General features: G+C 47.4%; 1 pseudogene; it reads right to left on the bottom strand.

The window, feature by feature from the left end:
* The window catches only part of LOC138288485 (aldo-keto reductase family 1 member C1-like), a 228124-nt pseudogene extending 216254 nt beyond the window's left edge, over nucleotides 1–11870 (bottom strand).
* Nucleotides 11871–24991: the final 13121 nt, after the last annotated feature.

Raw genomic sequence — 24991 nt, forward strand, 5'->3', positions numbered from 1 at the left:
ACTTCAAGAAAAAGTGCAACAGCGACGCGTTCCCCAGGGTCCAGCGACCTCTGAAGCCTCAGAGGACTACCCTGCATCTAAAAGGACCAAGAACTCCCGAGGACAGCAGCTTTGCTCCAAAGAAGAAACAACTTTGCAACAAAGAAACAAACTTTAAAGGACTGCACGTTTCCTGCCGGAAGCGTGAGACTTTCCACTCTGCACCTGACGCCCCCGGCTCGACCTGCGGAGAACCAACACTACAGGGAGGACTCCCCGGCGACTGTGACCCTTTGAGTAGCCAGAGTTGACCCCCTCTGAGCCCCCCCCCCAGCAACACCTGCAGAGGGAATCCAGAGGCTCCCCCTGACCGCGACTGCCTGTTTCCAAGAACCCGATGCCTGGTAAAGACACTGCACCCGCAGCCCCCGGGACCTGAAGGATCCGACCTCCAGTGCAGAAGTGACCCCCAGGTGGCCCTCTCCCTTGCCCAGGTGGTGGCTATCCCGAGGAGCCCTCCCCTTGCCTGCCTGCTTCGCTGAAGAGACCCCTGGGTCTCCCATTGAAACCTATTACAAACCCGACGCCTGTTTGCACTCTGCACCCGGCCGCCCCCGTGCCGCTGAGGGTGTACTTTTTGTGTTGACTTGTGTCCCCCCGCTGCCCTACAAAACCCCCCTGGTCTGCCCTCCGAAGACGCAGGTACTTACCTGCTGGCAGACTGGAACCGGGACACCCCCTTCTCCATTGAAGCCTATGCGTTTTGGGCACCACTTTGACCTCTGCACCTGACCGGCCCTGAGCTGCTGGTGTGGTAACTTTGGGGTTGCTCTGAACCCCCAACGGTGGGCTACCTTGGACCCAACTTTGAACCCTGTAGGTGGTTTACTTACCTGCAAAACTAACAAACACTTACCTCCCCCAGGAACTGTTGAAAATTGCACTGTCAAGTTTTAAAATAGCTTATTGGCATCTTTGTGAAAACTGTACATGCTATTTTGCTAATTCAAAGTTCCTAAAGTTCCTAAGTGAAATACCTTTCATTTGAAGTATTACTTGTAAATCTTGAACCTGTGGTTCTTAAAATAAACTAAGAAAATATATTTTTCTATACAAAAACCTATTTGCCTGGAATTGTCTTTGAGTGTGTGTTCCTCATTTATTACCTGTGTGTGTACAACAAATGCTTATCACTACCCTCTGATAAGCCTGCTGCTCGACCACACTACCACAAAATAGAGCATTAGAATTATCTCTTTTTGCCACTATCTTACCTCTAAGGGGAACCCTTGGACTCTGTGCATGCTATTTCTTACTTTGAAATAGTGCATACAGAGCCAACTTCCTACAGTATCCCTAATTTGTTTTTTTTAGAGTTGTTCACAATACTTTCTCTTGCACGTGATTTTGCAGTTCAACTAATTAACATGCCAACTTCAGAAAACAAATATCAGATACATACTTGCATACATAAAATTAAAAAAATGTGTAAAGTACCTGAAAGTTAATTATTAGAAGGCATTGACAAAGCCAACATGTCTTGCTTTACACAATATGAAGAGCTCCTTAGTGTAAAATATGGGGAGCCACCTTAAAGGGAACAGAAGGAACGTTGGTGTCATATTGGGTTTCTGAGTCTTCTGTGTCAAGACTCTACCAGGGCTAGAGAAGTTGCTTCTGTTGCTGACATACCTGCTGTGGTTATATACAACGAAGAAACTAAGGCCCTGATTTATACTTTTTGATGCAAACCTGCGTTAGCGCAGGTTTGAGTCAAAAAGTTTACCGCCAGCTAGTGGCATTCCTGGACACCAGCGGGGCGTCATATTTAGAGAATGACGCTAGCCGGCGGTAAGGCCGGATTAGCATCAAAATAAATGATGCTAACCAGGTGGGGGAGGTGTAGGGGAAACAGGAGGTTGTGCGTCAAAGAATGGCGCTAGTCAAGTTGGAGTCAGAAAAATGACTCTAACCTGACTATCGTCATCTTTTGACGCACAACCCCCATGGACATGACTTCTGTATTAATAAAGACTCATGTCCCCTGGGCATGGCCATTAGGCACAGTGCCATGTACGGGGGCTCAAGTTAGTCCGCCCTATGGCACTTTGAAAAATTAAACAAAAAACTTACCTGGACTTACCTGGGATGGGTCCCCCCATCCTTAGGTGTTCTCCAGGTGTGGGTGGGGGTGTCCCTGGGGCAGGGAAGGGCACTTATGGGCTGCTTCCATGGTCTCCGACCATGGAAATGGGCCACAGGTCCCCTAACGCCTGCCCTGACCCAGGCGTTAAATAATGGCACTAAGAAAGCTTAGTGCCATTATTTGAGGCCCTCCTCCTCCTGTGTGCGATTTTTGCACAGGAGGATAAATAAGAAACTTCCTGGATTGCTATCAACTACCTCAAAGTTCACAAAGGTGTCCTAGGTTTTTTGCTGATGTCAGGAAATAGACTAACAGGAAAAATATATTGAAACTTATAAGCTCAGATTCCACAGGTTTTCTAGTAAAAAAAAGAGCAGGAGATCATGGGCAGTAATAGTCTGCCCTTAAAGGAGACATATCTGAGACAACTATATCTTCAGAGAAACCACTGATGATGCTGGGATGGGGATGTTATAATCGTGGAGTGGTGATTGGTTCAAAGAGTCACTTCCATAAAGTAAATGCTGGGAAGAACTGGCAAGTGATAGTGAGATGCCCGCAGTCCACTATTTATTTAAGCAAGGCCTGAGAATGAGTTAGCTTTCAGATATGTCTGGTGTTTGTTTATGCTTTGATTAAACAATGTCATGGCAGTACTGATACTCTGGACAGTATGTTACCTACTCTTAAAGCTCCAGCAGTACTCCATGGTGTTTTACCTACATAGGTCCTATAGAAGTAGAATAAATAACCAGTTACATTGACCTTGTAACATGAAAGTGTCTGTCATTGAGCTAATTCCACTTCTTGTTGATTTCTGGCTGGCACAAGGCCACTGATAATGGAGTTTCTATTACTACTTACTTTGTTGAAACTACTTTAAGGGTATCTGTTTAATCTGGGGCAGCTCTGGGCAATTCATTAGACAGATGGCCAGCCTCAACAACTACAACCACAAAGGAACATTTGCTGCATGTTAAAGGTTTCTTCCTGCAAAATGACTGTTGTCTTCTCATTTGGGGAAACCGCATGCTTATTAGTGTACTCGGGCCAAGATACTAGTTCTTTCACTTTGTTTTGCAGAATGAAAATTGCTGCATAAAAAACCTATTTGACAGGGACCCACAAGTCAATATTTCGATCTGCGGTACAACTGAGACCACCCAATACGAAGACCCCCTAAAAACTCTGTGTACTGAATACTAAGTATAGTTCTTCATAGACATAAATTATTGTAATCCACTATGCGCCCAAAATGATATCCAGCACTGGGTTCTCAAACATGTATCAAAGAACAACTCAGCCTCCTGCAGGTTGCTTAGTTTGCCTCCTGGTACTTTAGTCTCTGAATCTTAAACGGATAATCGAGGTCTAGTTACCCTTGCTTCGCAATGGTCTGAACACTAAGTCATTTTTCTATGTATCTTCTACACATACTCTTTACATTTAGCAATCTGGTTAGCAGTGTAAAACAGTTGTGCCTTCTCATCTTTAAACATGCCAATCTATTTCTTACTACTCTACCGTTAGTCGATTGAACACTTCATTCATCAATTGACTTATCTATACAGTCTAATAACTGTCTAATAACTGGATGCTCTTTTACCTGCCCACCTGTCCATTTTTCCTGATCTGTTCATCCGTCGAGCATGGTGTACCAAATTAGCTAGCTATCTAAACATGCACCTAAGGGCCTGATTTAGAATTTGGCGGATGGGGTTACTTCATCACAAAATATGATGGATGTCCCTTCGGCTGTATTACGAATCTTTATATCCTATGGGAATCCTAATACGGCGGACTGGTTCTCTGTCACGGAACAACTCGTCCTCCAAGCTCTAAATTAGGCCATAAAATACAAGTATGTTGATCATGACACAGTTCTGCCCATTTCCACTCCTTGTGGAGCTTACCGCAAAGCTCATGGGGCAGTGAATGATAAAGAGATCCATATAGTCGAGTTGAAGATCCTTTAGTGATTTCTCCAGACACAGTCGGACCATCTTGGGGGAGTTATAATTTGGCGACAGCTGTAGAAATAAAACCACATAATAAATGAATCCTATTTCTCATGGAAATTAATATGCTGGTCACATTTTATTAGTAGAAAGAAACACTCCTACACTCTATAGCTGGAAAATAAAATCAAATGCTTTTTTCTCAGACTTTACCTTTCCAGTGTAGAATATGTCTTCTCTCTTCGCCGTGCCATCTGCAATCTTCTCACGAATGGCTTCACCAACCTCTACCTCATTTTGGTACAAGTGGGCTGAATCAATGTGGCGGAAGCCGAAGTTGATGGCCACTTTCGTAGCCTCCTTGGCTTGACTTTTTGGCACCTAAAACAACAGTTAACAAAGACGTTAGACCTGTGAGACTGAGCCTCACTCACTAAAAGTCAAACAGTACATAGGTCTGTGTCAAATCTACCCAGGCGCGCATTACAAGATGATCAACTCCTTAAGTGTTAGCATTAAATTGTCAAGTTTTTTTCACCCTTCCTCAATTGATTATATTAATACAGATTGACTTTTGGGTATCCTCAGAAGAGGATACCATGCATCTAAAGTGTCCTACAGAACAAATGTGTTTCTCTTATTAGACTCTATTACAATAGGTAAAGGTTGTTGTGTTGAACAAAATTAGAGAACCACCATACGGAAGCGGATTACCTGCTCTTCCACACTTGCAAGTCCTATGTCTTATTTAACAGCAAAGCAACAGCTAGTCTTGCCATAGGACACATGCAATGAGCTGGTGATTTTTCTGTTTTTCTTCTCTTTTCTCAGCTAGTTTTTGTAGCTTTAAAAAAATTATCTAGCTTCTTGTTCTGCACCATTTTTCTCTATTCCACCCACTCCACTTCTTGAATCTCATTTCCTCCAGTCGCAGGTAACTGTCAAAAGGAGTCCACTCCAGAAGTTGTCCAATTAAGACTTTTAATGAAAAAAGTGAGATGAGACGGAGCCTCTACAAAGAGCCCAGGTGGTTCCCAATAACTGTCTCTGGATCATAACATAATGTATATTCCATAACAGAACCTATGGCCCTCCAATCAGCAAGCCCAAAAATATTATATAGTAAGCGTGGTGTAATGTTTTGGAGAATGCAGATGCCGAGCATCTCCCCCTTACTCAAACAGAAGATAAAACATAATAAGATACGCCCTGAATGTTTTCACCAAACAGCAAAGCAACTTTGGCATCAAAAACCTGCCAAGAAAATCAACTGATGACTGCTGTTCCACTCAGTTCAAGAACTTGCAAAGAATTCCATAGACCCTAGAACTGATTTCATTTGGTATGCCCTAACCCCAACTGCTCAAACTCTCATTTGCTCATTCATGTCACCATCCTTCATACCATTACTCAGTTTGTTCATCCAACCAGTCTCACTACAATGCCTCATGCCATCACCCTTAACATCACTCACACCACTTTTATTACTTTTCCCATCAAGCCCAGCTTTAGCCAGGCATAATATATTCCAACACTGACCATTTGCTTTGTGCACAGCCCTACCTTAAACCTCCACTATCTAAATTCTATCTATCTATCTATCTATCTATCTATCTATCTATCTATCTATCTATCTAAATAGGTCTAAATCTACATCTAAATATCTATCTATATAAATAGGTATCTAAATACCTCTAAATTTGGGCAAGACTCCTCAACAACAAAGAACCTTTGATGAGGACCCAATCACCTGTTACAACCCTGGGCTTCAATGTAATCTCCTTTCTCTTGATCCTTCTTTCACGCACATATCACACCACATTAATGACATCACAAAATTATTTGGCTTGGCACCACTACTAGAGACAAGTACATCACGTTTCTGATTCAGAGCCTTGTCAATTTCCCCAGTAGCCGAATGTGGTATGATCCTGTATGCCCAAAGAAGTTCCTAATGGCATCTACAATATCCAGTCTCCATTTGCGAGCACGCTAGATGATTTCCACCGACACTCTATTAAATCTGTTGACTCTGCCATTGATTTCAGGGTGACAGAGTGTTTGATTCCACACCAGTCCAAAAACTCTTTCCGGTCAGATGACGTAAACTGGACTCCATTATCTGTCAACATTTCACCAGGAACTCCTTCTCTAGCAAAAACCTAATGAAATAAACATATGACATTAGTGGTAGTAGGGCCAGCTGCACCTTTCACCTCTATACATCTTGACAAATGGCCCATAATCACTATTGTACCTCTTTTGTGATTCAGAGGATCATGGAATGGACCCAGAAAACCAACTGCCACATTCTGATGGGACATTCAACCAGAACTAGAATTGGAGCAGATGCAACAAGATGCTTGTACATTGTACAGTCACGGAGCAATCTTTCCACCTCTCCATCAGTACCAGGTCGCCAAAATCGACACCTAACTTTAAGGTTAATGGCAGTCATACCTAAATGACCCGTGTGCACAGTTTCCAAAACTTCAGTCTTACACAGGAAGACAGAATTAACTTATCACCTCTTACAAGTAAATCATTTTCCAAAGATAATTTATCTGCCACCTGAGACTGCAGAAGAATTCTTACAGACTTTTCCTTAGGCCATCCTGTCGTAACAAAACCCACAACCTTACTCAATTCTGTGTCCTCCACCATTTTTGTGTGCCACTCCCCAATGTCTGGACATATAATGCAGACTTCTGCTTGAGCAATAATGATCTGGCTTCAAGAAGACCATCCTTTCCAACAAATAAGGTTCTATTGTTAAATTCCCCACATCTGTTTCTCTATGACAGAGTAATGAGTTTCCACGTCAATCATTGTTCTTAAGGCAAACCCATTTGATACCTCTTAGGCCTTCTCCAATTGAGACATTAGAGACTCCATACCATAGGCACTTGTATCCACTGTTACAAATGTTTCATGACCCTCCCAAGTGCAGAAACTGAAATAATGCTCTGCTTGATTATCTCAAAATTGTCCTGAAATAATGGAGTCTAGGTAAATTACTGTTTTATTTAAGCTACTTTCTGAAACATTCAGTGAGATCTGAAACATATATAATGAATTCTGAATGAAATTCGCATTGGTACCAGTGTGATTGATCTCTGTCACAGGGATGCAGCACCTTAACAATTTCATCAGCTAACTCAGTTTTAGGTTCAACCTCCTTCGCTAAATAGCACATGCCCCAAGTATTGTACTTTGTTGACACAAAAAAAGCATTTGTCTCTGCTTACCATGAAACTATGTTCTTGCAAAATTATTAGTAGTTTATCCAGAATTGGATCATGTTCAAACTTTGATTCATCAAATTTGAATATAAAATCTTGAAATACGATCTCCTTTTTTAGCATCCTGGTCATGAGCTTCTGAAATATATTGAAGTTGCAGAGGCCAGTTGAACTGGCATAAGGCAAAATCTAAAAGCATCATCAGGTATTACAAATGACACAAAATACCAAGAAACCACATCTAGTTCCACCTAATAATACGCCGTTCACCGTGTTTAATTTGGTAAACCATTTGGACTGAACCATGGTCATGATCAAATCTTCTTTGCCGGGCAAAGGAGAATTATGTGGTGTATTCAGAAGCCTGTGTTTAAGTTGAACACATACATATTATGCTTTCATAATGTCAATACAATTATTCTTCTCATTTTCGCATAGAAACTTTGCTAAACCTTTCATCATGGTTTTGGTCACTATCAGCATTAACTACTAAAACAGGATACTTCTCTCCAGACCTGATAACCATTTCGAAAGGAGTCTGGTGCCACCATCCTAAAATATTGATTCCCTTGGGTGCCACAAATGATTTGCTTTTTATCTTCTAGTCCTGAAACCTCTGGAGGTCATAACATTTTCGTAGACCCATGTTCTATAAAAAAAAAGTGTGAGCCTTGCACCGAAACCTAGAAGTACTTGAATATCTGTACGCTCAGTTGTTATGGAGAAGAGTAGGATCATCATAACATCTTTTATTCTGAACACATCCTACTTCCATAACCTCAAAGGAAAGTGTCAATTCATTTATTTTGATTTCTACTATGGCAGCTTCTTCAGAAATACCCTGTTCTTGAACACTCCTGACAATAACATACTTGCCCCTCTGCAAACTTTACCAAAGTGTCGTACTTTATTGCGGTTCCAACATTCTTGAACTGTTGAGGACAATTCTCACAATTGGACACATGAGAAAAAGTTAAACACCTATAACACTGTGTTCTGGGTGAGAAGTGGACAGCACCTTTCCCTTTACTTACATTGGTGTTCATAGTGGATAGATGAGGTTTGTTGTTAGCACCTATTTTGGGTATATGCATAACAAGATAAGACGTTTTTAACCAGCAGTGTAAGGCGAAACAATGATGTAAAATGTGATGAGGGTGCTCTGTGTCTCCTATATCACACAGATATTTATTGGTCCTGGGCTGAATGGCGGCTTCCTGAAGGTTTGAGCCCCACTGAAGGGAAGGGGGCTTCCCTACGCCACAACGTTGGCAGGGGCCTGTGTTATGCCCCTGTTTCTAACTGCCTGGTATCTTCTTGGGAACACTCACTACTTTGGCTATATCTATAGCTTCATCTGCAGGGTTTTTAGAGACCAAAAGCCTTTGTTGATGTTTTTGAGAGTGTGAGCTGGAATAAACCTGATTACAAATTAGTTGTGATGTGAACCCTTAAAATTCACAATATCCAGTAAAGACCTTTAATGCCCTCAATTTATGGCAGTGGAATACTAAGAGCCTTATTACGAGTGTGGCGGTCCAAGGACCCCTACACTCACGGTGAAAGCCACAACCATGGCATGGGACCACCAAGGGATCGCTGTCCCTGCCGGGAACATGGTTCCCGATGGCATGGCAGCATTCTGAGTTGTATTCAGCCAGGGCGGCGCTGAACTCAACGGCACCTAGCTGTTTACAACTCACCGCACCGTTGGCCTTTCCATGGCGTTCTGACCACCATTGAAAGGTTGGAGGTAAGGGTGTGCTGAGGGGAACGGGGGACCCTGCACTGCACATGCCTATGCAGACTGCGCATTTCAAGGGTGCTGGTCGGCCCCATCTGTGCTATAGTACAAGACTTGGCCCCCTTAAGGGAGCCGAGTCCGACATCGTACCACTGTTTCCACCAGACTGACTGGCAAGAATGTTCTATTACAATGTTCCCGCTGGTCAGCCCGGTGGGAACGTTGTGATAGGGTGGGTGGGGATGCCACTAGTATGACCGTGATGTCCTCCCAGCGGCATTAGCGGTTGTCTGGTCTGACCGCCAATTATGTGATGAGGCCCTCAGCTTATCCTTCCTTAAAAATAGATTTCACATTGTTTCACAGCACCTTGATATTCATCTAACACTTCATCCTCTGCAGGCGTGTTTTCAGTTAAATGAATAAAAACATGTTGACCTTCTACCCCTAAATAGTAATATAATACAGTCGGTCTGCTTTGAACTTCAGAAAATCTATAGGTGAATGAAGGAAACAAAGACAGCATTTCAAGTGAGGTTCTCCCGCTACTTGAAGAAAAGGGACAGGAGTGGGTTACACCTTACACAATTCCACTAAGTAGCCACAGATATTTATATATTGATTTTAACACAAAATGCAAATAAAAAGAATACGCGTTCCCATGTGATCAGCGCAAGCGTGCGGATCGCGGTGGTGTATGTAGTAACTGTTTCAAATACAATGTTCAATTAGTTAATAAGCACAACTGTGCTTTATAGTTGAAGAAAATGCAAGTAAGTTGCGTGAATCAAATTGTCCACTAGATGGCACTGTGGTGCAGTTTTCAGAACCACTTGTAGCAGTCAACTTCCGGTAGTGATTTAATATGTGCGTTGGTAATGCAGGAATTTATTATTTTCGTTATTTATTTTACTTATGCATTTTGATGTAGGGCGGACATTACCTAAAAGGTGCTAGCGCACTTGCCAATAGAAAAGGAATACTATACAAGGGGCAGGGTTACCACTACATAGGTCACAGAGTTACATTACATTTAGAAGGCAAGGCCGGACTAGCCCTACCGGGCACTGGGCGTTTCCTTGGAAGGGTTGGGGGCCACTTTTTTTTTTACTAGTGGCCGGTTTTGTGGGTGCAGCAGTTTTAAAAGCACTTCCGAGTTCCTGATATATCACTACATTTTTCAGGAAACAATATAAGTGCCAAGATAACTCTGGTGATTAATGTACCTGCTGTAGAGAGATGGGGTTTTGTCTAGTGGTAGTTTTGAGTCATCTAGGGTAGTGCAGAGGGTTAATATGTCTGCTGCGACGAACGTGTACTATTCAGATCACAGAATAGTATTTTATGTGTCTGTCACAGAGATCCTTTTAATACTGAGCAGTTCATAAGTTACAATCATAATCTAGCACAGTGAGTTATGAACTGCCATCAAAGTACTGCATGCAAACTGCATGGTACAAGTTAGGAAGGTATGTTTTTTTCCCAGTGTTTGATTATGCTAATTTTGCTTTAAGAAAAAGGGTTTGTTTGGGTAGAAATCAATTATTAGTAAAGTCAACTCTAGCTACTGTGTTACGATCTCACTCCTGGGTTTATGCTTTCCCAGACCAAGCACTCTTAGAAAATGCCCACCAGTGTGGATGACATGTTAATCCTACACCCTGCAGTTCCCTTTGCCGTATGGAACATTTTCTATGCACTGATTTACACAAGCATGATTCATTGTCTGCGTATGTGTGTGTGATGTAAAGTGCTCCAACACCCTAAGCTGGTAGGAGAGGCGCTATAATACAACTGTGAAAGAGAGACTATGGAGAGATGAGAGGCACTGTTAGAGGGTGATGGTGAGGGGAATCATTGAAGAACCCTAATAAAGACTGCTGTACCCTCATGCACTGTAAGGTCATCACTTACTATGCTTTAAAAATGAATACAATTGAATTTATAATGAAAAATGTGTTGTAGAATGTACTGTTTTGCCATTTTCCAACATTTGCTTTTAGGGGAACCCCCCCAAGCACCATTGTAGTGGTCAGGCTCCCTCGCTATGCCCCCTATAAGGGCTAGTCTGACTACATTTGCCAGGGCTGCTTTGGGCTCCCAGTCCGGCCCGTTAGAAGGTAAACATCAGAGATTAGGTCAAGCAGAGTTATCAGGTAAGATTAGATGCCGCGGACAAACACGAGAGGCGAATCCTGTGGGAGGCACTATGACACTATGGGGCACTTGGTCTTCCAGCGCTCAAACATCTGAATCGACCGAGCACAACCTCTTCTCAAGATCAAGTGCACCTCGCTCTGGGTCACCAGCTCTGAAGGCAGAATCAGACTTGAGTGCACTACTCTGACCCTCGAGCGTGACACGACTCCGAGTTACCACTGTAATATACATTCGCTCCAAAAGTGACTCAATGTCAGTATACAAGGTACTCGTCAGAAAGAAACAGAACTAACAGCATACCCTACACCTTACCCGCGTAAACTGCAGCAGGCTCCCGCATGCCAGTGCACAGTACAGTGTCTTAATTTGCATTCAATAAAAGCTTTGTCCTTTAGATCTAGTTGCAAAACTGCAGTGATGAGTCCACTCCAGAAGTTGTCTAACGATCTGTCACTGTATTACTGCTCACTGCACTGATTCAGATTAGCAGATAAAATTCTGGAAAAATGTCCTGCCAGGCAACAAGTGTACGACAAGGAGAGGCGAGGACTTACCTCTTCTGGGGCATAGGTGCCAAAGCCCAGGACTGGCATCCGGTGTTGGTCACTCATTGTGATGAAGGAATCTTTGTTGAGCTCCATCGTCTCACCAACAGGGTGCTTATATGCTGTGACTGATGGAAAGGGAAGCTGTGGTGATGCAAATTATACGTTGACAGAAAAGAATGGTTATATACATATTTTATTTAATTGAAAATGAAGACAGGCATAAACAAGCTATCATGTCTGTTTAATCAACATGCATTGGCAAAGCTGATAGGTTTAGCCTATGCAAGAGCTATTGACTTTGACAATGTCTTTTAGCCATATTGTACAGCTGCACGGCCAAGCAGCATGGCCACAAGTTAAAGAAAAGTGCTATGATGCGGCCAGAAACATGGACAACAAGTGGAAGGAGGGAAGAATGAACATATGAACATGGACAATGAATGGATGGGAGGGAAGAAGCAAAACAGACAAGAGGAGGATGGGAGGGAAGAAGCAACACGGATGGTAGGAGGAAAAAAGAAACATGGACAACAATCACTGGAAGAAGAAGCAGTCATAGAGCGAGCAGCAAAAAGACACTAATCAAAATGAAGCCATCAGTACTAGGTCCATGCTCCAATTGAAAGAAGAGGAAGTGAGACTGGCGTGCACTTGCAAATTAGGAGGAAGCAGATAAGAGTGGCAATGAAGCTAACAGATGGTAAGCATAGAGCGGCCTTCAAGCCCCCTAAAGTAAACAAAATGTTTTACAAGCAACACCACATTCATGCTATCTTAGGCAAAGCCTGAAAGGGTACTAACTCACTACCTAGATATCTGTTAACTGAAATCCTCTATCCAGATGTTTGCGAAAATTCAATGAAACTTTTTAAAGAAAATATAACTTTTTAATGTAGTTCTGTTTCCCTTAAAGAAAGTGAGTGGCATTAAAATGTTATCTTCATTTAAACACAGACCTAGTGGTCTGTTGACCCTTGCAGGCCACCATTCCTGTAACTTTGTCCATTTTGCATGAGTTGGAATTTACAACCTACTAAATGAATATTAATGAGGCAGGTCAGATTGCTACCCACTCAAATTCTGAATTGTAAGAACAGACTTACCATTCATAAAATGTCACACTAGTAATAAAAATAGTGGTCACAAATTGCAACCAGTTTTTGTTTACAATGCAATATTACAACTAACCTTATGTTGTATAAAAATACAGTATAGTTTAAAAACAAGCCACAAATGTTTCTGTTCACATCAAGCTAAGCACTTGACCTATGAGACAATATAGCAAATTCTACCTTTGAAAGGAATGCATTTATCTATGTACATTCAATTACACAACATAAAATATGTGGTTAGATTTTGTACTAGAAAGGTATCACACTAATATTGTGAAAAAAATATGAAACCGAAGGCTTGTGACCGGACCATGGGTTGGTGGCCTTATTGCTAGTTGTGTGTACTTACTCCTATGAATACTTCGCCTTCCAACATCTACAACTAAATGGGAGAGATTTAGAAAAATTTAAGGATGGGTCCTATTTAGGGAGGGACATGCTACCACACACACCCCATATGGAGATATCTGCCTCAGTTCCACAGACCTCCACCAAGTGAAAAGTTCCTAGTAGTAACTTTATACTCATAAATTCTGTTGTGGGTGGTTCCAGATTTGAATCTATAGTTGTCGCTACTTTCCCACTCCATCTGTGAAATACCATACCAGATTTAGGTGGTCATTACAACCCTGGCGGACGGTGTTAAAGCGGCGGTAAGACCGCCAATAGGCCGGCGGTAAAAAAATAGCAATTACGACCGTGGCGGAAACCGCCAACAAAGACAGCCACTTTAACACTCAGACCGCCACGGCGGTACAAACAGCGCGGCGGTCACCGCCAACAGACAGACGGGAGACAATGTACCGCCCACACTATTACAACCCACCAATCCGCCACCTTTTCCTGGGCGGATTCACCGCGGATGAAAAAACGGCAGAAACAGGAATTCCGAAGGGAAAACGCTCACCTCTACACACTCCACGAGGAACGAGGACACCATGGAACCGGAACTCCAAATTCTACCTGCGATAGTCTTCCTGCTCCTCTACCAGGAGCACGAACGCCGGCGGTGAAGACCACGGTGAGTACAGCACCTACGACACAGGGGAGGGGGGAGGCAAAAAACAGGGACACACACACGCAACACCGCCACCCTCACCCACCACAACACACACACTAATGCATATCAATACATCACAGTTACACCATCCAACCCCCCCGGAAGAATGCAAAGACCAAAGAAAATGAGTGTAACCATCGGAATATATTAAAAACAGGTAGGAAGAAATATATATATACACAATGTACAAAATAAATACCAGGCATAGTAGTCCAGGTACTGCACAAAGAAAGTCCGTGGAACACTGGGACCACACGGTATGGGCGAGGCCCACACAAGAACCCCGACCATGACGGAGAGAACACTGCAGGGGCATCAGACAGCAAGAAAACAGGCACCTCAGGGGGAGGGAAAGGGGGGGGACCTCAGCCGCTTGAGTGCACGATGCCAAATCCACGAGGGGGCCACATGCCCACTGTTCAATCCTGGGGAGTGCAAAGCCACAGTCTCTCAAATCTCACAAGTGGGTGGCTTGCCCACTGTTCAATCCTGGGGAGTGCAAAGCCACAGTCTCTCAAGTCTCTACAGTGGGTGGCTTGCCCACTGTTCAATCCTGGGGAGTGCAAAGCCACAGTCTCTCAAGTCTCTACAGTGGGTGGCTTGCCCACTGTTCAATCCTGGGGAGTGCAAAGCCACAGTCTCTCAAGTGGATGACAGTCTCCACTGGTTCTGGAGAGGGACTGGTACCCAGAGTGCTTCATCCTGTGAAGGACAGAGGTAGTGGATGGATCTCTCCACTGGTTCTGGAGGGGGACGGGTGCCCAGAGTGCTTCATCCTGTGAAGGGGGACTGGTGCCCAGAGTGCTTCATCCTGTGAAGGACAGAGGTAGTGGATGGATCTCTCCACTGGTTCTGGAGGGGGACTGGTGCCCAGAGTGCTTCATCCTGTGAAGGACAGAGGTAGTGGATGGATCTCTCCACTGGTTCTGGAGGGGGACTGGTACCCAGAGTGCATCACTCACCCCGTGACGGACCCAGTTACGTCAGTGCCCCTGCCGCTCATGGGCTAGCAGTGCTTGAGATGGCGGTGCCCTGTTCAGCGGTGCTCGAGATGGCGGTGCCCTGTTCAGCGGTGCTCGAGATGGTGGTGCCCTGTTCAGCGGGGCTTGAGATGGCGGTGCCCTGTTCAGCGGGGCTTGAGATGGCGGTGCCCTGTTCAGCGGGGCTTGTGCTGGCGGTCCTTCATGGCCAGCGGGGCTTGTGCTGGCGGTCCTTCATGGCCCAGTGGGGCTTGTGCTGGCGGTCCTTCATGGCCCAGCGGGGCTGGTGCTGGCGGTCCTTCATGGCCCAGCGGGGCTTGTGCTGGCGATCCTTCATGGCCCAGCGGGGCTTGTGCTGGCAGTCCTTCATGGCCCATCGGGGCTGGTGCTGGCGGTCCTTCATGGCCCAGCGGGGCTTGTGCTGGCGATCCTTCATGGCCCAGCGGTGCTGGTGCTGGCGGTGGCCTCCTGGGCAGCTGGGCTGGGGCTGGCGGTGGCCTCCTGGTGCAGCTGGGCTGGGGCTGGTGGCCTCCTGGGCAGCGGGGATGATGGCGGTCTTTTCCGCCATGCTGCTCTTCCCAGACTTGCCGGGTTTCTTGTGGCCCTTCCCCACCTTGGAAGGTGTCACAGCTGACTCCACATTCCCAACGGGACCCCTGGGAGCGGCTTTGGTGGCTGGAGTCTTCCCCCCTGCCGGGCACTGGCCAACTACTGATGCTTCACAGGTGGGGGATTGTCTGTGCTGTGGCTCCGTGCCACACTGGCTGCCCTGGTGGCCAGTGCACTCCACATACCGGTGACTACAGGCACCACTGGTCCCGGAGATGTTGTGGCTGAGGTGCAACTTCGGGACCTATGAGATGGACGGGGTGGGGGAGGTGTGGGAAAAAGGTCAAGGGTGGACAGGAAAAGTTTTTTGGACACACTGGGACGGGTAGCTGGAGGGGGTTTGGGAGAGGAGGAAGAGGTGGTGGTAGTAGGAGGTGTACGTTTGGTGACTTTGGGTGAAGGTGCATGCGCTGGAGGCTGTCGTGATGTGGATGGCTGTTGGGTGGGTGTGTGCCTGCGTTTGTGTATCTTGGGAGGGGGCGTTACAGACACACTGGGAGAGGACACAGGGGACGTGTGAATGGTAGTGGGGGTGGTGACTGCACGTGAGCGGGGTGTGCTGGTGGGTGTGCTGGTGAGGGACGTAGTGGCTGTAGAGGTAGAGCATCCAGGTGTGAGTGTAGACGAGACTGGGAGGGAGGAGGGAGACGACGAGGACGGGGACACAGTGGAGGCAGTGGATGTTGGTGTGTCTGCATGTGTGTGTTGCTTGCGTGAGTGCCTGTGGGATGTGTGGTGCTTATGTTTGCCTGAGCTTCCCTTGTGTGTTGAGGTGTGTGCAGGCTGGTCTGATGGTGTGCTTGGGATAGGCAGAGGTACAGGGGATTGGGTCTGGGTGGAGGAAGTTGGAGGGGGGAGGCTAGAGACGGGGACAATGGCTGGCATCAGTGCTGAGGCCAGAGTCTGAAAAGCTCAGTGAAGGGCCGCCTGACCAGAATGAATGCCCTCCAGGAATGCATTTGTTTGTTGCAACTGCCGTTCTACATCCTGGATGGCATTCAAAATGGTAGACTGCCCAACAGTGAGGGACCTGAGGAGGTCAATGGCCTCCTCACTGAGGGCAGCAGGGGTGACTGGGGCAGGGCCTGAGGTGCCTGGGGCGATGCTGATGCCCACCCTCCTGGGGGAGCGGGCACGGGGCGAAGGCTGAGGGGCTGCTGGGAGGGCGGTGCTGGTAGGAGGGGTGGCGGCTGTACCTTTAGATGCGGGGGCACAGATGTTGCCGCCACCACAAGGGAGCTCCCATCAGAGGACGAGTCCGTGTCGCTGGTCTCAGCTCCTGTCCCCGCCGTGGAGCTCCCCTCGCCCTCCATCACTCTGGTGAATTCCGAGTCCGTAGTCTCGCCCTCCAGGGCCATGTGGGATGCAGCTCCCTCATGCTCCGGTGCCACTGCTCCTCCGCCTGATGATGCTAATGCACACAAGAACAGGGAGACCACAAAAAGGGGGGGGGACGACAGAAGAAAGACATGTTGACTGTTGGCGGACATGAGAGCCACAGAAGCCCTCTGCAATACGCCGCGCTCTTGGGCTCCACTGTTCAATTCCTGGGAAATGGCCTACAAGGCTATGGACGACATCTGCACACATAGATGACACAGGGGCATGAATAGCTGTACTTGGCACTCTACAGAGGTGGGGTGGGGTGCCACATGGCCTGCCTTACGGAGGGGCCTTGCCTACAGAATTCGCCCTGGCCTAGGGAAACCCACAGCCCTCCTCCCCCACCCAGACACCTCCACTGCACGCAAAGTCAGCAGAATGAGAGTGTACTCACCCCCTTGTGTCTGCTGTGATGCCCTCAAGTGCCCATCCAACTCCGGGTAGGCCACCGCCAGGATCCTGAACATCAGGGGGGTCATGATGCGACGGGCACCCCTCCCACGTTGGGAGGCCATCCCCAGCTGAGCGTCTGCCGTCTTCTTGCTCCAGCGGCGAATGTCCTCCCATCTTTTCCGGCAGTGGGTGCTCCGTCTGTGGTAGACCCCCAGGGTCCGGACGTCCTTGGCGATGGCACGCCAAATATCTTTCTTCTGGTGGGCGTTGACCTACATGAAATGTACAGGTGAAAAAGAGAAGTCATTACCAACTGCACCGTCAAAGTGATTGGCTCCCCATACCTAACCTTGCCATGTGGCACATGCATTCACCGTCTTTCATGCACGCAGCAATCTGCCCCCTTCCTTCTTACATCCAGCCCTCCCACACAGGCATAGCCCATACAACATGCTCCCTGTGTACTTACCTGTTTGTCTGGAGGACCGTAGAGTAGCTGGTACTGGGGGAAGACCCCGTCCACGAGTTTCTCCAACTCCTCTGATGTGAAGGCAGGGGCCCTTTTCACAGATGCACAAGCCATTGTCTCTTCCAGACCGAGGTCACAGCAGCACTTGCAGTGTAGGTCCTCTCCTGTCGAAGATCAGGTATCGAGTGATTGAACAGATAGAAAATGGAGGTCACGTCCGCGGCAGTGCGTACCGTCACCGCCGGCGTAAATCGTCATTAGCTCCTGGGACCCATAGGGTCCAATGTTAACCAATGCAGCATTGCGCCGCGGTCTTCGACCGCCTACCGCGACGGTGTACAACGCCAGCGCAGTTACCTCACATCCCATTGTCCCACGTTAGAGGTCAGACAGCCGCCATTCCAGGGGCCCACATGGCTTCATTTTCAACTGCGTCACACATACCTTGGCCTAGACTCAACACACATACAGGCCACCTTTTGTGTATGGATGGTGTTCTGTGTAAACTGTGGGTACATACCTCTGAGTTGGTTGACTCTGTGCTCGCTGTTGTCCTTCATAGGCACCGTCTGCTGGGACATGTGAGGAGATGGCGGCATCCTCCGGTGTACCGACCGTTGGTGGGCCTGTCGACAATGGAGGAGCGACATTTGATTATCACCTACAGGCTTGACCGTGCCACAATCCAGGAACTGTGTACCCAGTTGGAGCCAGACCTGATGTCAGCAATCTGCCATCCCACAGGAATCCCCCCTCAAGGGCAGGTGCTGTCAGTGCTCCATTTCCTTACAAGTGGCTCTTTTCAAACAACTGTGGCCATGGCATCAGGGATGTCCCAGCCTTTATTTTCCAACATATTGTCCAGAGTGTTGTCTGCCCTTCTGAAACACACGAGCTACATCGTTTTCCCTCAGGTGGAGGATTTGCCTACAGTGAAAGGTGATTTCTATGCCCAGGGACATATCCCCAAATTCATAGGTGGCATTGATGGGACCCATGAGGCTTTGGTCCCCCCCCCCCACAGGAGTGAATAGGTGTACAGGTGTACAGAAACCAGAAGAGTTATCATTCTATGAATGTACAGATGGTATGTTTGGCAGACCAGTACATCTCCCATGTGAATTCCATGTTCCCTGGCTCAGTGCATGACGCCTACATCCTGCGGAATAGCAGCATCCCTTATGTGATGGGTCAACTCCAGAGGCACCGCGTGTGGCTATTAGGTGAGCACCTGGAAGCAAGTCATTGGGAATGGTTGTCTGGGTCTGGGGTTATCCCTACAGGTTAGTGTGTGTCTAACAGTTGTCCCTCGCCATTTGCAGGTGACTCTGGTTACCCCAACATGTCATGGCTACTGACCCCAGTGAGGAATCCCAGGGCAGAGGAACGCTACAATGAGGCCCATGGGCGAACTAGGAGGGTGATCGAGCGGACTTTCGGCCTCCTGAAGGCCAGGTTCAGGTGCCTCCATATGACAGGTGGATCCCTATTCTACTCACCAAAGAAGGTGTGCAGATCATCGAGGCCTGCTGTATGCTTCACAACTTGGCTTTGCGACGCCAGGTGCCTTTTCTGCAGGAGGATGGTCCAGATGGCGGTGTTGTGGCAGCTGTGGAGCCTGTGGACAGTGATGAGGAGGAAGCAGAGGAAGAAGACATGCACAACAGAGACTAAGTGATCCTGCAATATTTCCAGTGAGACACAGGTAGGAATCAAAACCTGCCTACTACATGTATTTTGACACTACTACCTCTCTCCTGTCTGTCGTTTTCAGCCAGTGTATGGTCACTGAGTTGTCACTTTCCCTTACGATTTCACAGATGTGGGTCCCACTGTGTGACATCTGCTTAGATTCCTCATGGACTAGAGCTGTGTGACATAGGTATGTTGACATTACTATTTAAAAAACATTTTAGCACTGTAATTGCTAATACAATATTTTGAAATCACAGACAGACTCCAGATCGTTTTGTGCTTTAGGTGTGTTTATTTAAATGCTCCATATTGGAGGGGGTAGTGAAATGGTGAGGGGTGATGGCGGAAGAGTGTCCATGGCAGAGTCCAGTCTATTAGTCTCACAGGTGCATTGCCCATATGGGCAAAGGAAGTGGAGCTGGGGCAGTTTAATTATGGACAGGGTGACAAAGTGGGACAGTAGGATGACAATCAGGGTGGTCTAATTTCTTGGCGGGGGTCTTGGCATCATGCTCTGTCTTTGTCCTGGATCTCAGGGACCGTTTGCGGGGTGGTTCTCCGTCTGCAGGGGGTGGGGTGCTGGTCCTGTGGTGGGGCGTCCTGTCCACTAGCGCCGGCGGAGGTGGTGGGCAGTTCATCGTCCATGCTAGTGTCAGGGGCCCCTTGTAGTGCCACAGTGTCCCTCCTGGTGTTGAGTAGTTCCTTCAGCACCCCTACGATAGTGCCCAGGGTGGAGCTGATGGTTCTGAGTTCCTCCCTGAAGCCCATATACTGTTCCTCCTGCATGCGCTGGGGCTCCTGAAACTTGGCCAGTACCGTTGCCATTGTCTCCTGGGAGTGCTGGTAGGCCCGATGATGGAGGAGAGGGCCTCGTGGAGAGTGGGTTCCCTTGGCCTGTCCGCCCCCTGTCGCACAGCAGCCCTCCCAGTTCCCCTGTGTTCCTGGGCCTCCGTCCCCTAGACCGTGTGCAAACTACCACTACCCCCAGGTCCCTGTTGTTGTTGGGGTGGTGGGTTATCCTGGGTTCCCTGTAGTGGTGGACACACTGCTGATTGACGTGTCCTGGGGACGGAGGTATGGGCCCGCTGGGTGGGTGCTGTGCTGGTGTTTCCAGAGGGGGGAAGGTCTGTGGTGGCCTGTGCCTGTTTGAGGGGAACCGACTGTCCAGAGGTCCCCGATGGTCCGGGCTGGTCATCTAGATCCAGTTGGACAGAGGTGCTGTCATCACTGTGATACTCTTCTGTTGGTGGTGTGGACGTGTGTGGACCCTCCTGTCTGGTGACGTTGGGTAGGGGTCCTGCAGGGGTATAAAAGGATGGTTATTACATCTCTGTGTGTCATGGTGTGCAATGGGTGGGTGACCGTGTACCCCAGTGCTAGCATTCCTGTGTGGGAGCTTGTGTGATGATGGTTTAGGGGGGTGTATGGTATGTGCAGTGGGCATGCTTTGGTGATGGGTGTCCATGCTTTGTTGTTGCATGCAGGGCTTGGTGTTGGGATGTGTGGTTTGTGATGTTGGGACTCATGTGAGGAGTTGTGGTGCTGGGGGTGAGGGTGAGGGTGGGGGTATGTGATAGCATGCAGGTAGGGTGGGGGATGTAATAGTAAAGCTTTGACTTACCAGAGTCCATTCCTCCTCCTACTCCTGCGAGGCCCTCAGGATGCAGAATCGCCAAGACCTGCTCCTCCCATGTTGTTAGTTGTGGGGGAGGAGGTGGGGGTCCGCCGCCAGTCCGCTGAACCGCCAGGTGGTGTCTTGAGACCACGGAACGCATCTTCCCCCGTAGGTCGTTCCACCTCTTCCTGATGTCCTCCAGATTTCTTGGGTGCTGTCCCACTGCGTTGACCCTGTCCACTATTCTTCGCCATAGCTCCATCTTCCTAGCTATGGAGGTGTGCTGCACCTGTGATCCGAATAGCTGTGGCTCTACCTGGACGATTTCCTCCACCATGATCCTGAACTCCTCCTCCGAGAACCTGGGGTGTCTTTGCCGTGCCATGGGGTGGTGTAGGTGATGTGTGGGGTGGAGTGTGTGGTGATAAGTGTGGTGGTATGTAGTGGTGTGTTGTGTGAGGTGCGTGGAAGTTGTGTGGGTGATGGTGTTGTGTGCCTGGGGATGCTGTTGTTCTTGCTGGTGGTGTCTCTCTCTGGCCTTCTTTCGGAATTTTTTGTTGTGGGGGTTTTTGGGTGATGTGGGTGTGTGTTTTATATTGTATTGGGTGTGTGGGAGTGGTGTGTGTATGTGTATCAGGTGTGTGTAATTTGAATTGTCCAATGTGGCTGTGTTTTGTAAGAGTGTGTGTATTTTGGATTCGTGTGTCGTGATAGTGTGGGCGTATTTCTGTTGGCGTGACGGTGGAGGTTTTGTTTTCGCCAGTTCATTACTGACCTTTGGTGTGGCGGACTTGTGTGGGTGTCTTACTTTTGGCGGATTCCGAGATGTGGGTCATAATAGCTGTGGCGGATTTCCGTGGCTGCGGCGGTGTGTTGGCGGTCTTCTGCACGGCGGTAAGCGGCTTTTACCACCAATGTTGTAATGACCGCCTTACTCTCTAACCATTCTTCTTCTCCATCTTTACGAAATGAATCCCTTTTTTACTCTCCCTCACCCCTTTTGTTTCATACTGATTACTGATGCATGTTTGTTTATCTGATGTTCAGTAAGTCTATAGTTGAGAATAATTTATTCGGGCCTAGTGTTACAGGTTGCATATAATGTCTTAAAAATGTGGAATCCCCTTTTTAGATCGAGCGTAAGCATACAGCCTCTTGTATAGTTTTAGTATACTACATTTCTGTGGGCTTAAAGCCATTTCATTTGATTGTTCAGTGTCATTTTAAAAATCCTTGCTTGTTAATGGTCAGACCTGCCTCTTTGTCCCTCCTTTTCCTCCCCGAAAGAGCAGTGCCCCAGTACTTGTACTGATCCAATTGTCCTATTGTAGCATCTGTTTGGGACTACTTTTACATTTCTCTCAGAGCATTTAACCACAGCATTAGATGTTGTCAGTCCCTCCAAGGTTTCTGTAAGCAGGGCTGTAAATCATGTTCTTATCTGATTACATTCAGATGCATTCAAAGACAGTAGTGCTAATGCCCCAATAAACCTGAGCTTTTCATCCAAGTCTGTGTTTTCCTTCCATTATAACACAAATGTTAAGAGGCTGTTTTCCGAAGGTGCTTGTTTCCGCCCCTCCCCCGCTGCCGTTTTCAAGCACTGAGCCACCCCTGCCACTCTGTGGCAGTCATGGCTGATACTGTGGGGGTGACCAGGAGGCACTAGCTTGTTTTTCTTTCAAAGTACTTTTGTAAAAAGTACCCGGCGTATATGGCCAGATCTCAACTGTTTACTGGAATGTTCCAAAAGAAAAGGCTCAGAGTGAGGACAAGCGTGGGGGACATCTTTAATTTGAGCTGTTTCTAAAATGGTGAAACAAATAATGCCAAGCACAGATTATTTCCCCATTGAGTAATAAAAACGTCCAATATTGTGATGCCGTTACTGCATCTTGTGGTCGGGGAAAAAGGACCCTTGTCTGTTTTCTTCGATATACATTTGAGCACAACCTCGACTTCAGGTGCTGCTTTAATGTAAATCTAGACATCATAACATTCTAAATCCTGCCTGTTATCTTCTTGCATTGGTTATATTACGATATTTCTGGTTTTGCCTATGAGAAACCAATGGAGAGGAAGATATCTTCTCCAAATGGACAACCCTTGAATCAACGATAAATCAGTTGTGTGAAAATAAGACACCAAAGGGATTTGTCCGTTGTTGTGGTGTGCGTGTGCGGCCTGGATAGTGTACGGAAGTAACACATGAAAGACACACAACACCTGAAATAGTACTTAACAACTCTGTTGGCGCGAACGCCGCCAGTGATTTTATTTTCTCTCCCCTTGATGTCAGGAGCATACCACTTGATCGCGTCCATCAGGGGGTGTGACCCAAAGATCACTCCGAGGTTATACTAAACTACATGGTACACCCCTGACAGAATGAAACAAATGGTCTCAACATAACATTCCTCCTCACCTTAAAGTGAAAAAAACAAAAACATGAGAAAAAGATACATTCATCATCTGTACCCATTACTCTGCACCTTCATATTCCAAAAACAAGGATATCTAACATCCCCAAACTTTCTTGGTACCAAAAAGCCTACTTCCGGGAATAACCTGCATTTTGGCCTAACACACATAGGTGGTCATTATGAACATGGCAGTATGGCCCGCAATGCTGGCGTTGGCGGGTAAAACCGCCAGCCGGCATGGCAGGCCACACCGCCACATAATGTACCCCATGAGGGCCACCATTGGCAGCACTCACTCACCGCCAAGCTGCCTCCGTCAGGCAGCCTGGCTGCGGTCGGAAACATTATCCGACAGGGCAGCAGTGCTGCCCCTCGGATAATGTTTCTTCAACCACCAGCCTTTCCCTGGCGGGTAGACTGGCAGAAGGGGTGCACCGGGGCACCCCTGCACTGCCCATGCACTTAGCATGGGCAGTGCAGGGGCCCCGATGCAGTGCCCCATCGTGCAGGTCACAACCCGATTTTCGGGCAATGATCTGCGCGACAGGTGCAGCTGCACCCGCCGCACAGAGGCATTGGCGTCAATGTCCCGGCCAGGCCTTCCTGTGGGCCGGCGGGCGGAAACAATGTTTCCGGCCCACAGGAATGTTCCTAATACGGCCGGCGGGGATCCGGGGACGCTGGCGGTCAGTGTTTCGACCGCCAGCATGAACACAGCAGTTTTTACTGCCATGTTCATAATGAGGGCCATAGTCCTTTAGCTTTACATTGACAGAAGGTCAGGGACGCAAATTATATCTATCCCCACCCTTTCGAAGCATAGTCCCTGCTGTGGGGTTCTCAGAGGGATGATCATTCCTTATCTCACTAGTACCACCCTCCGGCTCATAACTGAACAATGCCCCAGGCAGGCCTGGCCTCTTCCTTGACACACTCTCATCCTTAGATGGCGATCTCCCATCAGCAGATGGGATCACCTCAAATTCCTCGTCTTCACCAGGGATCAAACTAGGCAGTTCTGATGGTCCTTGCTCATGCACTTCACAATGATATTGTTTAAACCATGACACATTTCCCGTTACTACTTCATTATCTCTTCTGGCAGTTACTAATGTGCCATTGACTCGGGTTATTGTCCATGGATTAGACTCAAAAGGCAATTAAAAGTTTCCTCCCTTATGTAGGTTTTTTATCAACACTGCATCTCCTACTCTTAAGTCTCGTGTACGAGCTCATCGTCTCCTGGACATTTGATCATTCTGTTTTTGACGATTGCATAGTCGGGTCACCACTTGCTCATTTAGCTAAGTGGGAACACTCATTTGGGGAATCCTATCTCGTACTCCCCGCAGCATACAAACTGCACTGGGTGCCAGCCCCGTGGTGATATGAGGCGTCATGCGATATTCTCTCAAGAACTCATACAGCGCACATTCCACATTCTTATCCTGGGCTACTGCGATCTTAAGTACCTT

The sequence above is a fragment of the Pleurodeles waltl genome, chromosome 4_1, assembly GCF_031143425.1.
Source record: "Pleurodeles waltl isolate 20211129_DDA chromosome 4_1, aPleWal1.hap1.20221129, whole genome shotgun sequence".
NCBI classification, from domain to species: Eukaryota; Metazoa; Chordata; class Amphibia; order Caudata; family Salamandridae; genus Pleurodeles; species Pleurodeles waltl.